Here is a 16,662-nt window from a genome sequence, read left to right as displayed (position 1 = left end):
ATCCATTATTTCCGCTGAGTTAGCAGCTCACCCAAGTTTTTCTCGCAGATTTCGATAAAAGCGTTCTTCACTGCCCAACTGTCTTCTACGCTGCCGCCTTCCAGAACATCAACTACCCGAGTACTAAGAACTTCAACGAACGATTTCTTCACAGCTGGATTTTCTGGACGGTCTACTTTGATTCGTCGCCCGAGCCTCTTCTGACACCGCTGAATCCGAGCAATGCGTTGTCGTCAATTATAAGATGATAGTCAAACGCGATGTCAGCGCTGCGTTTATCACGGGCTCAAGAAAGCATCGTCTCCATTTTCAGCTGATCCATTTCCAGAGGGGCTAAACACTTGTCCTACCATCTAAAAGCTGGTCTGAGAAGTAAGTCAAATGCTGCTGCCTGCAGACATGAGGAGGACTCCCCTTCCAACGATGGTAGGAAACCCGCAAAAACCGGCGATATTCAATTCCTCTTCGGTATTTCATGACGCCTGAATGGAGCAAGGACAAATATGATAATGATAGATAAAGACGCGACATGTCAGTCACTCATCGATCCAGCTGATCAACTTCTCTTCAAGTTTTGATTACCTCTCCTAATTCTGATATAGGGAAAGGTTGATAATTCTCCGACGGCAGCAGGCAGGATTCCGCTTCGGACGATCATGTGAGAACCATTCTGTCACGCTTTGCATCATGCTGGAGCAGGTCATTTAATTTCAAGAGTCCCTCCATTTGGTACTGATTGACCACGGAATCGTGAGTGAGTACAATAGTGAGACAAGGGTGCATGTATTATTGTAGATCCAGTTGAAAACCGAACTGAGATCTCGCGACAATCGCATTTTCTCCCATTTCCAAATGTCGCAACTGCATCGCGAGTGGTGATGGCGCACGGCTATGGCATGGATGCGCACTACTCGAGATGCAGTTGCAACATCCGGAAATGGGAAAAACTGCGATTTTCGCGAGAGCTCAGTTCGGTTTTCAACTGGATCTACAATATACCTCTGTTGCTATTTCCCATCGTAATCGACGAAATCATGGATCTCTTTAGCAGTCTACCTTCATAGAGCAATCGAACGAGATGATGATACTGCTAGTAGCACTAAGCATATGCGGTATTTCGAAAAAAATCGTTTCAGGTGGTTCGAAACGAAATTCCGCGGAATTTCGCGGAATTTGAGCATGGCGAAAACAGGGGTGACATTGCGCATCTCGAATCGACTCACTCGATTCGTACGTTTTTGCATTCGTTTCGAAAAAATTGCGGCATTATATATTTCGTTCGACTTCATTCAGTCGCAGTACAAGATTTCGAATGGTGCTGTACTAGCTCAATCGAGTATGTTCTGTCAAACGAAATGTAAACAGAGAGAATAAGAGATAGCTGTCTTTGTGTTTATCATGCCGCCCGCTGGAGAGACAACCTTCAGCGCATTGCGAATGTGAGTAAACAAAGAGAATAAGAGTAATTTCATCTGCGTGTAGCATGTTGCCTGTTGGAAAGGCATCCTTCATGGCACGAATTGGCAGTTAATTTATAAACAAGCAAATCGTGCTCAATGACTATAAAAGCAATATTATTTATTGAGCAGTTGAAACCGATTAAAACATTATGTCGATACGACATGTTTTATAAATTGAGATATAGTTACGACACAAATTATAAGTTATAATAAACTAGTCGACCCGGCAGACATTGTCCTGCATACACGTAAAAAAATTTAATGTTATTGATTATTAAGGTTTCTAATACTTTTTTGCCAAAGCAGGGGGCTTAATGATATGTATAAAAAAAAACTTATACATCGCATTAGTCACATACATTCCGAAACTTATACTTTTCATTAACTTATGAATGTTATTAGCTTTTTGATATGCGATCATTCATTAGGTGGCATAATGAGAGTATAAGTATTTTCGAATGGTTTTTTGCCATAACATATAAGGTTATTTTTTTACGTGTAGTAGGCGAAAATGCGCGTTGTGAACTGCCTATGCGAAATATCCATACAAATCTTAATTTTAGTTTTTCACGATTTACTCAACCTTACTCGCGATTTTACCATGGGCAAATATCATATAAACCCGTCGGAAACGATAACGAATATATCTGCTGAAGGAATGTAGAAAATCCATCCAGCCGTTTTTGAGTTATGGGGATACGACCATTTCATTTTTATTATATAGAAGATTATAAGCAACTCGGCCGTACGAAAACCATTTTGTTTTTGTTAAATGTCTTGGCTGTGCATGGCTTTTCTAAAGCATTTGTTTAGTTTGATTGCTCTAATTGTAATCAAGTGTCGGTCTTCCACCGTCATTAGTCGTCTGAGTACACGCAACCGTATGCGTAGAGCAATCAATCTCATCAAATGCTTTAGCATTTATTATATTTATTCGAGTTTATGCCACATAACCAATAATAAAATAATTTAAAGCTAAAAAAGGATTCGATAATAAATTACTTTGATGTTTCCATGTGTTTTAGTTAGATGCACTTGGGTCATCTCTTGCGCGTTTTTTTTTATTTAACTCAACTATTTTTACGTAGATTTTGGAATATATACGGTTTTACGCAGATTTTCCCGATAGATTTTTCACGGTTTATCGAAATTGTCAAGAAATACGTGAAAACTGCAAAAAAAAAACGATTTAAGTTGAAGTCGTTTTAACGAGGATTTCGGGATAATTAGAGATTGCATATTGTCTGGAAACTATAAAAGTAGGTATACTAATGACATTCTTTCCTTCAAGATACAATAATGAAACATTTATACTCTTCCCGTAGAGAAACAATAACAAATATAATGAAAAACTTTCAAAAAGAAATGACTCTCGAACAACATTCGATGGGGGGTCCCGTAGCGTAATTGGCTACACGTTCGCCTAATAAGCGAATGGTCATGGGTTCGATTCCCAGCCCCTCCACCAAACCCTTGTCAGTCGCCAGAAGCGCAGTCCGTACGGTGGCGTTTTGGGGAACACGCCTCACCGACACGGCTGCCTGATGACGACTGACAGACCTGTTCTTCTCGGAGGCATTCCTCCAACGTTCTTCGATTAATGGCAACCGAACAAAGCAACGATCACTGGATTCACCACATGGACAAATGAACACAATGGACTCACGATAATATGGACTGGCAACGACAACAATGACGATTTATGGACATCTAAAAATAGGTTCTGTGTGGACTCTGCACAGCAGAGTACCACAGTAGATCACGGCACAGTAGCGGTTAAGAACACAGAGTGCCTGCCAAATAAATATACGAATAAAAAAAAAACAACATTCGAAAGCAATAAAGGTGACGAGTGATTTTCATTCGACTTGAGTCGTTTTTCAGGTGACGAGTGATTTTCATTCGACTTGAGTCGTTTTCGAGATCGAATCGAAAGCCGTAATGCCAAACATGTTCGACTCGATAGAATTTCGTTCGAATCGAGATGCACAATGCCACCCCAGATTTCTAGGTTTCGTTTCGTTTCGTAAAATTACAAAAAATTTCGCTTGAAAAAACTAGCTTATAACGAAATTTAACGGAATTCCGCGGAATTTCGAAACAAATTTAGACTGAAACCTTACTGTCTCTTACAGTCATAAATTATCAAAAATTTTCGCTGCGCCGCTGAACAAAATCATAAAGCTGTTTTCAAAACATAATGTTAATTTTTTCCTAATAACGCCTACTACATAATCCCATTCTGAGTCAACAAATGAGCCGGTGCCAGCGACAGTGGTGCACATACCATTTTTGTCGATTTTGTGTTTGAACACCACCGGCTTCTGTTTACAAAGATCTTGTAAGGAATATTGAAAAAGTGATTTTTGACAACTAATTCTGGAGATATGCACTTTTTAACTTCTGGTATATATCACAATGGCAATTTCGTTGCCAGGAAAAGTGGTACATGTACAGTTCTACCCACTAAAATCAGCTTATCCAGCTTTCTACTCTTGCTCTCTTGCTATAATGGCGGCTGTTATGAAAAGTTGGACATTAACTGCTTCCAAACACTGAACTGTAATTTATATCTAAGCAAGCATTGTAGTTCTTCGTTGTCAATATCAGCCAAACTGTTGTTTAGTTTTCATCAGCAAACATCACGTGTGTGGAAAATTGAAACTTTAGAAAATGATTCTTCACTTTTGATACCTATTGATATTTTTTATTTAATTTCAAATTTCATGACCCTGTGAAGCTCTTTATGATGATCAAACATATTGAACGTTCCAAAAAAATCATTCAATTCATGTTCACATAAATCTGCTGGTGTGACACATTGGCAGGCAGGAGTAAACGTAACGTACAGAAATTTTTCAGTGGACGAGTGTTATAACCTTTTAAAAACCCAACTTAATTCACCGAGTGGTGATACTGCCTTTCTCGCATTTAGCCAAGACACCAACCTCATATGGTGCTTATATAGTTCGATACCATTTTCTTAATAACTTTTAAACGCAATGGTTTATCGTTGTCAAATGCAATAGTGATCAACAAGGCTTTGTCCTTTGTCGAGAAAATCGGTTAAGAATTACTATATGAAAAAGTGGTTAATGTTGTTCGGTTTTCGAGTGCACACACACACACACACACACACACACGGACAGACAGACATTTGTTCAGCTCGACAAGCTGAGTCGATTGGTATATAACATCATGGGTCTCCAAGACTTCTACAAAAAGTTCGGTTTTGGAGTGAAATGATAGCCTTTCGGTAGAACTTTGTTGTACGAGAAAGGCAAGAAGAAGAACTAAACTACACTATCACAAAAATTTAGTTCTTAAATGTAATCATGTATCGGTGCCTTGGAGCTTATCCCTTATGCATACGCAAGTCCTTATATGCATACGTTTGAAAAACGAAAAACCTGATTATCGATAGCTTCTTAAAATGCACATTCATTATCGTTTATCCAGCTGGATTTGAATTGAATGAAACGAAGGGTCTTCAGCTTCTTTGAGACCCAAACGATTGATGAGAGTTTCACAGGTAGAAAACTACTTCTTCTAAGCTATGCATGATGATCAAATTATATAAGGATAAAGCTATTTTTAATTCAAATGGATAGCATTGAACCAGTTAATGTAAATTTTACATTAATGTTAATGTGAAAGTTTACAGTTAGAGATTGTTTTTATTTTTAACGCTTTCTATAGTATACGAGTTCTCTTACTTATTCTGTTCTCATACTGCGTTAAAAGCCGAAATTTATAAGGTAAAGCTGTTTTTATTTTTATTTATATAAAATTGTCTCATTGTCAGACAATATATCCATTCTATTGGCATGTAAACGGGAATTTCCACTATTTTTATTCAGTAATGTAAAGAAACGTTTGGATAGAACTCATGACACTGTTCTGGTCTTATGCTGGTTATGAGTATGCGCAACAGATGTTAACCCTATTTTGATTTTCAAGATGGTATTTGTCAATACACTTCGCATATTTCTCATTACTTCCTTTAGGTACATCAGTCATAACGTTGGTTCAGTTGAGTTGCAGAAAATTGCAACTTTGAGTTTTATTATCGAAGTTTTAGGAAAAATGCGTCCTGTAAATTTGTTCATTGTGACATGTACCACTTTCGCTGGCACCGGTTCAAATACGTCTTCGGTATTTTGTTAGAAATGTCCAACAGAAAACGAAAAATATCTTCAACTATTCTATCCCATTTTTTTTTTTCAAAAGTGATCCGACTCAATATTTAAGACGTCAGGCTCAGAGTGTAAATATAATCAGATTTGAATTAGATCAGTAAAATTTTGTCAAAGAGGCCCTCGTGAAGTATTTTAGAGCGCCTCTTTTTTATTAAAAGCACTGCTTCAACTCTTACGCCTCAAGATTTAAGCGCATGACTAAGCACCGCTTAAGAATTAAGAAGGCCCTAAGGAAAACATTAAACGAAGCACATGATTTTACGTTGGATTGATTTGAAACACGGTTTTCGTCTTCGAGTTTTCAAAATAACTTCGTTTACAATAAATATTTAGTCGCTTACCAAGGTGGCTTCCCATGAATTACTTATTCAACAAACCTAAGATTCCTTTCCCGTGCCGCTCACGGAAATGCAGAGCATTTCTCTTATAATCTTATAATAATGAGTATCAAATTAATTTTCCTCTCCTAATCCTAAATTGACTGTAAGGGCGTGACCGGCTCATACTGTCCATAGCAGCTGTTTCTTGCACTCAATTGGAGTCGGTTGAGAATGAAAATTTGACAACAATTTTTGCATGCCTCATATGCACAAACACATATACAAGGACAAACAGGCAATAGCTTGGTTCGTCGAGTTGATTGTATATAAGACTATGGGTCTCCGAACCTTTTATAAAAACCCAGATTAATCCACCTAGCGTTGGTGGTGCCTTTCTCGCATTTAGTTGAGACACCAACCATATATGGGGTTTATATGGTCCGATGTTCCATTTTCTTCATAACTTTTAAACACAATGACCGATCGTTGTAAAATAGTGATCAACAAGGCTTAGTCTCCTGTCGAATGAAACTTGTTGCGAGAAAATCGGTTAAGGATTGCTGTACGAAAAGTTGTCTAATGTTTTTTTATAGCTTACACACATACACACATACATACACACGGACAGACAGACATGTGCTCAGCTCGTCAAGCTGAGTCAATTGATATATAATACTATGGGTGTCAGAGGCTTCTATAAAAAGTTCGTTTTCGGAGTGAAATGATAGCCTTTCGGTACAACTTAGTTCTACGAGAAAGGCAAAAAGGTTGAATTTGGAAGGAATGAGAAAATTATTTCTTCATGCCTGGCAAACTAAAAAAACTAAAAAAAACTGCGATCACATTTCTGAAACACAATCTGAAAAACACATCTTTGTGCATTTTAGATGTGTGCTAATATCAATTCTCTATCTGCGTATACTATATTCGTATATATTCTGGTTTTGATTTAGCTCAATACCATAAAACCACGATGATGAATGAATATGAAGTATGCTTCAGCAGAATCATATGTCTTAAATGAAATAAGGTTTTTGAATCAGAATACAAAAAAATCGCACAATTCCTATATTTTTATATACATACTTACTGATATAAAGCTTAACTGATATAAAATTGATCAGATTCGGGAGCACCCACTCCACGATGAATTCCTTTGAAAGCGGGACAACAAATTCTGGGATATTGCCTTATCGCTAATGATAGACGGGAACACGGCGATGTATCACAGACTGCTTCATCTGTTACTATAATTTTATTGGTCGCAAAGCAGTTATTTGACTTTAAGAAAATGAAATCAGAATTGCGTATACATAATATAAAATCAATTCAATAAAAATTCCGCGGAAAAAAATTAAAATTTCGTTTCGTTTCGAAAAATTTCGAATTAAATGAACATTGATTTCGTATCGTTTCGAAGTCTCGAAAGTGAATCTATATTTCGTTTCGTTTCGTTTCGAATCAGCATAGACATTTCAAATTTCGTTTCGTTTCGTCAGGAAAAAGTGTCTTATCGCATACCCTTAAGTAGCACAGTTATGACTGATGTAGTTGCTGCAACTCTAATGTGACTCGATTTGGTCGATCATAAGTCACATAAACCTGTATGTAACAAGTGTACTGCTCGGGTCTACTAACGCCACAACGCCCTACCAAGTAGAGTAAACTGAATGACCTGGTCGTATGCTCCCACTCAACAAACTCGAACTCCACGGTAGCCGGGCAAACATTGGAGCCAACGTCGGACGGCGGACCACATATATTTGCAAGTATTCATCACCCGATGTCTATGTTTTACTGCTCGCGCCTGGTGGGCTCACAACTGGATACCGAATACTGAGCCCCATCGACGATCCAATATCAACGGCAACTCCACTGTGTGAATGGACGTAGGCTGGCCACAGACAACGTAAGAGCAGAGAGCGCTGGAATCCGGCAGGACATCGCAGCAGAGGCAGACCCAGAATCGCCTGGCGACAAAACCCTAACAGAGAAATAAACAAAGTTGTGTACCCTAAAAGGCACTCAGAATACAAGAGTGGGTGTGTGGGAATTGGATCCCACTTAATGAATGCCACATGTACATGGGTGCTGAGAAAGAAACCAATCCTAGTGCCGTATAGCCTATGAATTGTGTAACTTTGATTAGCTAAGTAATAGAGCTAAGCTAAGTAATAGATTTATTTTAGAACTTGTTTGGAAGAATGTTTTATTTTTCATAAAACAAGTGGAGCTGTAACTCTCAAAAAGCAAGGTTGTTTTCAGTGTATCGTACCTTGGAGTAAGATAAACTAAAATCTGCAACCAGACACCTGATAAGACATCTCAGATCGTGTAAGGATTGGGAAGCTCCTAGACGTCAATCGCCGTGCGTGAGCCGAAATAGCCTCCTTACGACTATACAGAAACCCGAGTAATCCACGCATACTTCTTGCATGAGTAAGTTCTACGTCCATTGCATCCTCTCTACTGGTTGATCCGAGGCCGTATCTATGCCGTTACGTCACTTTTCCAGGCTGTTACGTCACTTTTCCAGATTACGGCAGCTAAGGTAAAAGATCCGATAGTCGTGGGTTTTCCTATAGTGCTGTTTTTACAAAATCAACGTATTAAACGCAGCAATCCATGTAGTCCATCGTTTTGTAAACCTGTGATCAGATGAAATTAAAGAAAACGGGTTTGGATTTCCCGCAAAATCGGTAAAGTATTACTAAAATACCTTATCTTTTTCTCAGCTTTGCACCAATAGTTGCGGTAGTGTTCCTATAGTTGCGAGTCCCATATTAAAACAATGGGATTAGCAACTATAGAAACCCGAATTAAAAATGATCGCAACTATTCGAACACAACACCAATAATTGGAGGTACCATTTAAGAAAACAATGATGGATATTGCGGCAATTAGAACACTTTTCATATGAAATATAACCTTTCATTAACCTTTCAATAACTTTTCATATGCACACTTGAGGTAAGTGAAATGAAGAATAGACTTGGTGGGAACTAAGGAAGGTCCTTAGCCGTGCGGTAAGACGCGCGGCTACAAAGCAAGACCATGCTGAGGGTGGCTGGGTTCGATTCCCGGTGCCGGTCTAGGCAATTTTCGGCTTGGAAATTGTCTCGACTTCCCTGGGCATAAAAGTATCATCGTGTTAGCCTCATGATATACGAATGCAAAAATGGTAACTTGGCTTAGAAACCTCGCAGTTAATAACTGTGGAAGTGCTTAATGAACACTAAGCTGCGAGGCGGCTTTGTCCCAGTGTGGGGATGTCATGCCAATAAGAAGAAAGAAGGAAGGTGATAAGTACTTAGTACTATTGGGTATTTTACCCAATTCTCGTCCGCAACTTTTACTAGTCGGGCGCATGACAACCGAATGACTTGGTTTCTGGTACATGACTAGCATCATTACCACTTGGGTTTTTAAAGTGAAAATTATAAGTTATCGTACCGTCGTCGGGGAAGACGATGGATCCAATGGGGGTGAGAATGGGTCACTGTTAGAAGTTAGAATGCTTTTAGAATAGATTTAATTTATCTGAGGACAAGAAAAATGAATTATAAGAAACCTTTCTGAACGATTTTGTTGTCCGTCCTCCAGATTGACGGTGACCCATTGTCACCCCCGACGAAGACATCCAACAATTTTCATATTTTAAGTCACGTAAATTTCGTTCTAAACCACTGACATAAGTAATCGAATGAATTATCCTAAAATATCCATGCATGATGATGACTACATTCCTAACGCACCAAACTGTTTCACGTAGTTTACGTTGAGCGGTCGTGTCTTGTACATTAGACTGGCCCAGGATACAAAAAGTCGTCCGATTCAACGGGGCACCCCCCAGGATTTTGACTTTGGGTAAGAAAATCATTCTCTGAAAATTTCAGCCTGATCGGTTATTGCATAAGCTGGCGCAATTGATTTGAAGTTAATATGGGGATTTCAGCCGAAATATATGGGAAAATACACCTCTGCCGGTTTGGTGCCGGCCCGACATTATGTTTCAGTGCGCGCGAAATCACGCATCGCAGGCACCTTTGATTGCATGCGTATGTTTTCATGGCAATTAATGAATTTCAAAGTGCTTAACCCAACTCCAAATAAATCAGCCAAAAACTGATTTAAAGTTTATTTAGTAATAGTAGAATTTTATGTCGAATTGTTCATGTGCATGTAAACTTCATTTCCTGCAAATGTGGATTCAATCGGGCTCTTCCATCCAATTTCCTGTACGAAATAGTAACAGAGGTGTATTTTCCCATATATTTCGGCTGAAATCCCCATATTAACTTCAAATCAATTGCGCCAGCTTATGCAATAACCGATCAGGTTGAAATTTTCAGAAAATGATTTTCTTACCTAAAGGCAAAATCCTGGATGGTGCCCCGTAGAATCCGATGACTTTTTTTTCTCCCCATACTAGGCTGGGCCACTCTATTGTACATAACCCTTCAAATTTTTTTGAAAAACGATTTTCGCAATATTATGAATTGATTATTGCTACCGCAGCTGCCACTCTATACTTTTTCTCTGCTGTTTGGCATGGCATTCTACGATGACAACGCCAAGTATTAGGTTTTTGTTTCAGTGTATTGAAGATTTGCAGGCTTGCGGTATAACTTTCACAGCTGCGGAAGAGCTTTGCGGAATCCGTAAAATGGAAAATTTTGAAAAGATCCGCAATATTTTGCTGCCAAAACCTAAAGATTGGACTCGGAAAAAATCGAAAAAATGCGACACGTTGTTTTGGATGTAACTTTTATCGCGTGGGTAAAAATTAATTATATTTTGGGTAATACAAGTTTAGAGTATTATGTTTGTGTTTTATCGCGATCTGTTAAGTTGTTTTCAAGATGCATTCGAAACAAGAAGAGCTACGCCAGCAAATCTTGGGTGCGGTGATCGATAATCCTGGATGGATCGGCAAAGGGCTTGGAATCCACCATTCCACCGTGTCCCGCGTTGCGAAGATGTTCCAGGAGACGAAGACCATCGAGCGGCGCGCTGGAAGCGGCCGAAAACCGAAAACGGAATACCGGCGTGGAAGATAAGGCAGTATTTTAGGAATAACCCGAACCTTCCCACCCGAGACGTGGCCAATTCGTCGAAGTGGTTCGTCCAGCAGACCATAAGGTCAGGAAGGCGCCAAACCGGACTGACAAGTAAAACTCGGTGGCCAAATTGCGTTCGCGGAAGCTGAACCGTGAGTGGCTGGTCAAGCCAGGCTGTCTCGTTATGGACGACGAGACATACATTAAGATGGACACCAAACAAATACCCGGCCTCGAGTTTTTTGTCGGTACGTCCCGCATGGAGGTTCCGGAAGAAAAAGATAGGCAAATTCGCGAAGAAGTACCTCTTGTGGCAGGCGATCTGCGAGTGAGGACGGTACAGCAAGCCGTTCGTTACAAGCGGCACCATAAACGGGCAGATTTATCGAGAGTAATGCTTGCAGAAGCGCTTGCTGCCCTTCCTCTGCTCTCACCGTGGTCCAACGCTGTTCTGGTCGGATCTCGCTTCGTGCCTTTACGCCAAGCCTGATCCCTGTAGCATAATCAGACTAATAAGTACTTGTAATTTGCGTCGCATAATAATGTTTTGCCAACTAATAATATTAGTACTTGTATTATTAGTAAGGTTGAAATTACAAGTCCGTCAGGTTCATTTACCTGTCAAAATTCATCCGACAGTTCACTGTCAATGCGGAGGTAAACGATTTGTATACGTTTGTTTGCAAATTTGTGGATATATAGATATATATTTTGACTGCGATAGGTATGCACGGAACACTCTCTGTAAATTTATTGATTCCGTGGTTTAGGCCGGCTTCGTGGTATTGGCATTTTTAACGAAGCCAATGTAAAACACACTGGAGTCGTTTTTACGAGGTCTTTGGGATTGACTTAAGTTTTAATTAAGGCGATTTGTAAGTTACGCGAACGTATGCTCCATGACTAATCGAATCCCGCTAGACTTGTTTGTTGTGGGTTTTTGAAGAGGGTTTAATTTACGTGTATTGTGAGACTTATGCGGGTTTAGGTTTTGCTTATAATTCGATTATGAAATTTGGACGATTTCTTTTTTTGTTCAAACTACTAACTGATGAAAATATCGTAATAAATTCTACTCAGAATTTAGGTAGTTTTTCCGTTTTTCTTTTGTTTCCCATGATTGTTGTTAAACATAAAGCAATATGCATGGTCTTAAATGAGATTGTTTAGTATTATAATACAATAATACTACAATAAAACAATAATATAAATTTCAGTAAATTAATATATTCTCAATTTTGAGATGAATAAAGTCAACTTTGGGTAAACTAAACTCAGCTTTGGTAAATATGTTTTGAGTGGATTAAGTTAAACTAAAGTGTTAGGAAGCTCATTTCACTTAAAATTGTGTTATTGGTCCAAAGTACGGATTTGAGCTAAAACAACCCACTTTTGAGTAGTTTTGTTTCATTATTCTCAGTGTTATATCGGAACGAGAAATTTATTCTTATTGCACAGTATTTCATTATATGATAATTTGAAGCAACTAGAATAATAGTTTTTTTTCTCTGTTAAGTCGTTAAAAACAATAAAACGATGCATAAGTACTTTGCACGGCTAAAATAATAAAATAAAAGCTACTTGTAAATTAAATTACAGCACCATTCATACTTGTAAAAGAAACTACAAGCCAACGCTAATAATTTGTACTTGTATTTTCTTTATGCAACAGTTACTTGTAAATTCCACTAATATTATAAGTGCGGTTTACTTGTAATATTAGTCTTGTAAATTCATACTTGTAGATTCATTATGCAACAGAAAAATACAAGTTACAAGCTACTCTACTAATATTATTAGTAAAATTTCGATTATGCTACGGCCCCTGATTGGTACGAAGGAAGCGAATGTGGTCCCGAAGGAGGCGAACCCGCCAAATACACCAGAACTTCGTCCGATCGAAAAGTTTTGGGCGATAATGAAGAAGAGGTGAGCATGAGCATGATTGACCGCCCACGGTTGGTACTCCGTTATTGCCAGGTCAGCTGTAATTACACAGAGAACCAACAGATGAAGTTTGGGACTAACATCATCTTCAATGTGTAAGAACTGGTGACCCAAAAATAAGCAATACCAGCGCCGGCCGTGTCCGAATGCAGGTCAATTAAGAAATAGGTAGGAAATTGTTGACGTGATACTCGCTTTGATAGAAGCCGACGAGTCATCTGCACTTCCACGAGAAATCACTGGGATGTTGGATATATGGGGTAGGGAGTGTGGCAGGGTTCGTTTTGGTAAACGGTCTGCCGTGTATAGCGTGTAGTTTGATCTATGTAAAACAAAAACACTATCAAACGAGCACTTATTATTTTAATTACCGACCGCACTAAGCAGAGCAAGATTTTCGATGATCGGCTGATCGTTCTGCTTACTGAAGAAAACACGATTAGATGCGAACTGAATTTCACTTTCTCACAATACAAATAAATAAAATATAATGCATAAACTAGACTAAAAAGTCGCAATAGCTTTCAACCTGCAAAACTAACTATGTTCATGTGCGCTGTATAAAGGATTTCTGATGAACACAAAAAGTACATACCGCACAACAACTTAAACGTTATCGAAACTCTCCCGTATCTGAGACAAAAATCATGGTTTACCAAAAACCGTAGATTTTTTGTAAAAGTAGGATTATCCGGAGTTTATTAAAAAAAAAGACTATGCATATATAGCAGTTTTAGCTTTTGGTCAAAATTAGAGGCTCTAAACAATGTAATTACATTAACTTTAAGGTGGAAAGCTTCTATAGGAAATCTTTCCTTTTCGTGGAAAGTTAACCTAATGTTTATGTCGTATGGAATTTTTTTTTTGTGTAAATTTGAAACAAAATAACATTTGAAGCTTTTTATTTGCAATGATGAATTAAAAATTTGTAGAGAAAAATCATTACTGGTCGGACAATATCTTACGCTTCATATAAATAAAAAATCATTTCTCGCTTAACTTTTCAAAAGGACCCAAGTAACACTCCTTTCATGATTCAACTTGAGTACGGCAATCAAAATCTTTCATATTGGTCTGTTGATTCCAATATTCAAACCAATTCATGGAAAAAATGTTACTCTGGTCCTCTTGAAAAGTTAAGCGAGATTTGTATGAAAAAAATCTTACATGGGGGGGGTTTCTAAAAATCCAGAAAAATTGCTTACGTAATAAGTGTACGACCCCATATCACGGTATCAAAAATCAAGTAAAAGAAAAGAATTGGAACTTGCTCACCGATGTCATTTGTCCATTTATGATCTGAAAGGACATTCCCCGAAATGACGCGTCGCCGTTGCTATTGATTTTTTGCACCAAATCCGGAAAAGGTGGCTTGCGGCACTTTCCGTATGTGGCAGACACTGTAATCACTGTAACCCTCAGGTCCCTTATGTATCAGTTGTTAATCGGCCGAAAAATGAGCAGAAAATTGGAAGAAAAACTTGACAGCAGAATTAATCTGCATCCTTCCACGGGCAAAGCTTGCTGCGACTCCAAAAAAAGTTTTGGGCGATAATGAAGAAGAAGTTGCAGGAAAGTGGAAAAACATTAAAAACCGATGAAGCAAAATCAGGGAAAATTATTTTTACAGATGATTAGATTAGATACCCTGTTATATATAAAGATCTCTTTGTTTGACCTACATAGGGTTCTTTCTAAAATTACGTAACGCTAAATTTGGTAATTTTGGATCCCCACCCTCCCTCTCGTAACACTTTTTGTATGGAAAGTTTATTTTTTTTGTATGGATCGTAACGCTTTGCTTGACCCTTTCCCTCCCCATTCAGCGTTACGTAATTTGTGAAAGGCCCCATATAGGGGAAGGTGGTCGGTTGTCGGCACCCGCCGTAACTCTTGACAGAAAACAGATATGGTCATTTTGACATTTGCCATACGTGTGCTATGTAAGCACGATCTTGTTGTGCCCATTTCCGAAGCATATAGAAGTTTTTGTTTCGTTTTAGGGAAGATCCTTTAATTATGTAACGCAAAAATTGGGCATTTTCAACCCCCCTCCCCCCTATGACACACTTTTTGTATGAAGCATCTAAAATTTATGTATGACCCACTTCACACACTTCGCCCAACCCCCCCTCCCCCTCTAAGCGTTACGTAATTTGTGGACGCTCCCTTACAGAGAAAACACTTTTTTGTCAAGTGAAAACCCACTCCAAAGTTTAGCAAAGCATCATTATCGGTCGCAAGCTTTTTAATCACCCGCGCAGCGCTTTCATTTTAGTTTCGTCACTCGTTTCCGTATCGTCCACTATTTTCGTCTCTCAATTTGGTTGCTGTATTCCGTACCGGTGACGTATGACAGTTGACAGTTCATCAAATAGCAGCGCTCTTATCGCGCTACCAAATTTGGTCACCTGTCAGTCGCGCTACTGTTATAGCAGCGCGTTTAGTAGCGACCGGTAAAGTGTCAAGTAAAGATACTGCCCTGCTAAACGGCTTAAACTCACCACCGGTAATCTTGCTCTTAGTGCTATAAATTGTAGTAAAACGATCGAAATGGTGAGCGCATTACGTATTTACAAAGCAAATTTACTCTATTTTGTTATTCAATATTGAATGTCACCGTAGTGGTCACAATTTAACTATTATTTTTATTTTCAAAAGGATTACTTATTTCGGTTGTCGGCACCCAGGTGATTACCAAGGGGAATCATCAGTTTATTGCCTAATTTCAGGCTACAAGCCAAATTGTTAGCAATTTTTTAAATCTTTATAAAATGTGTATAATGTACTTAAATATAATAAATTTCATTGCTATTGGCACAATAAATCTTGATCTTTCCAGCCATAACGCCCCACTTCATAGTTTTTCATTTTGAGTGCAATGAGCAGCTCGAAGTAGCTCGAAGTCTTTCCCGTCCTGCTCGTTCTTTTTTGTCAACAAATGGGCATGAGCAGGACAGGGAGAAACTTCGAGCTACTTCAAGCTCTCATTGGACAGCACTTAACTCTATATTTTGTGGAACAAAGTCTAAAGTTGATTTCTTCTGCTGGAGAATACATAACATACCGTCAAACGGGGTGACTTGCAACACTTTTCAAGTTTCTCGCTCAATAATTCTGAATTAAAAGGATTTTTTCATTCTACTAGTACATAATGCTTTTAATGGGTCCTAATATAAGTGATTAGACATATAATCAGATATACAACAATAATAAAAATATGAAAATAATACCAAAATGATGGGTGTTGCAAGCCACCCCTACTGCGGGGTGACTTGCAACACATCATCGAATTCAATCATAACATGTTTTAGAACAACTTAATCATAGTGATTTTTCATCCTGGGTCATTCTTCATCACTGTCAATGCAGGGGCCTTACTTGAGGGTCCCCTCCTTCCCTCATTTCGCCTTTTTTTACGATTTCAACATATCGATTGATATTTTTAAGTCATCGGTTTGAAAGTGCTCTATGTCGGCTTAAGAATGGCGTGCACCACCAGTCTTTCCCTGGATAGTTGTTTTTAAAACGGTTTTCCTTTCATTCCCCATCATTCAATTTACCACAATTATGTTAAGATCATTATTTTGAAAAGGCATTTCCGCAGCAAGCAGCAAACCATCCACAAGTATTGGTTCTTTTTGGGGATTCACGTCACCACTGTTTGACCACCGT

General features: G+C 38.6%; 1 protein-coding gene across 2 annotated transcripts in view; it reads left to right on the top strand.

The window, feature by feature from the left end:
- LOC134227385 (uncharacterized) overlaps window positions 1–16,662 on the top strand; it is a 174,700-nt gene that overhangs the window by 49,524 nt on the left and 108,514 nt on the right. The window lies entirely within an intron of this gene.

The sequence above is a fragment of the Armigeres subalbatus genome, chromosome 3 (assembly GCF_024139115.2).
Source record: "Armigeres subalbatus isolate Guangzhou_Male chromosome 3, GZ_Asu_2, whole genome shotgun sequence".
NCBI lineage: Eukaryota > Metazoa > Arthropoda > Insecta > Diptera > Culicidae > Armigeres > Armigeres subalbatus.
The sequence above is the reverse complement of the archived record's forward strand: the minus strand, read 5'-3'. Positions and strand labels throughout refer to the sequence as shown.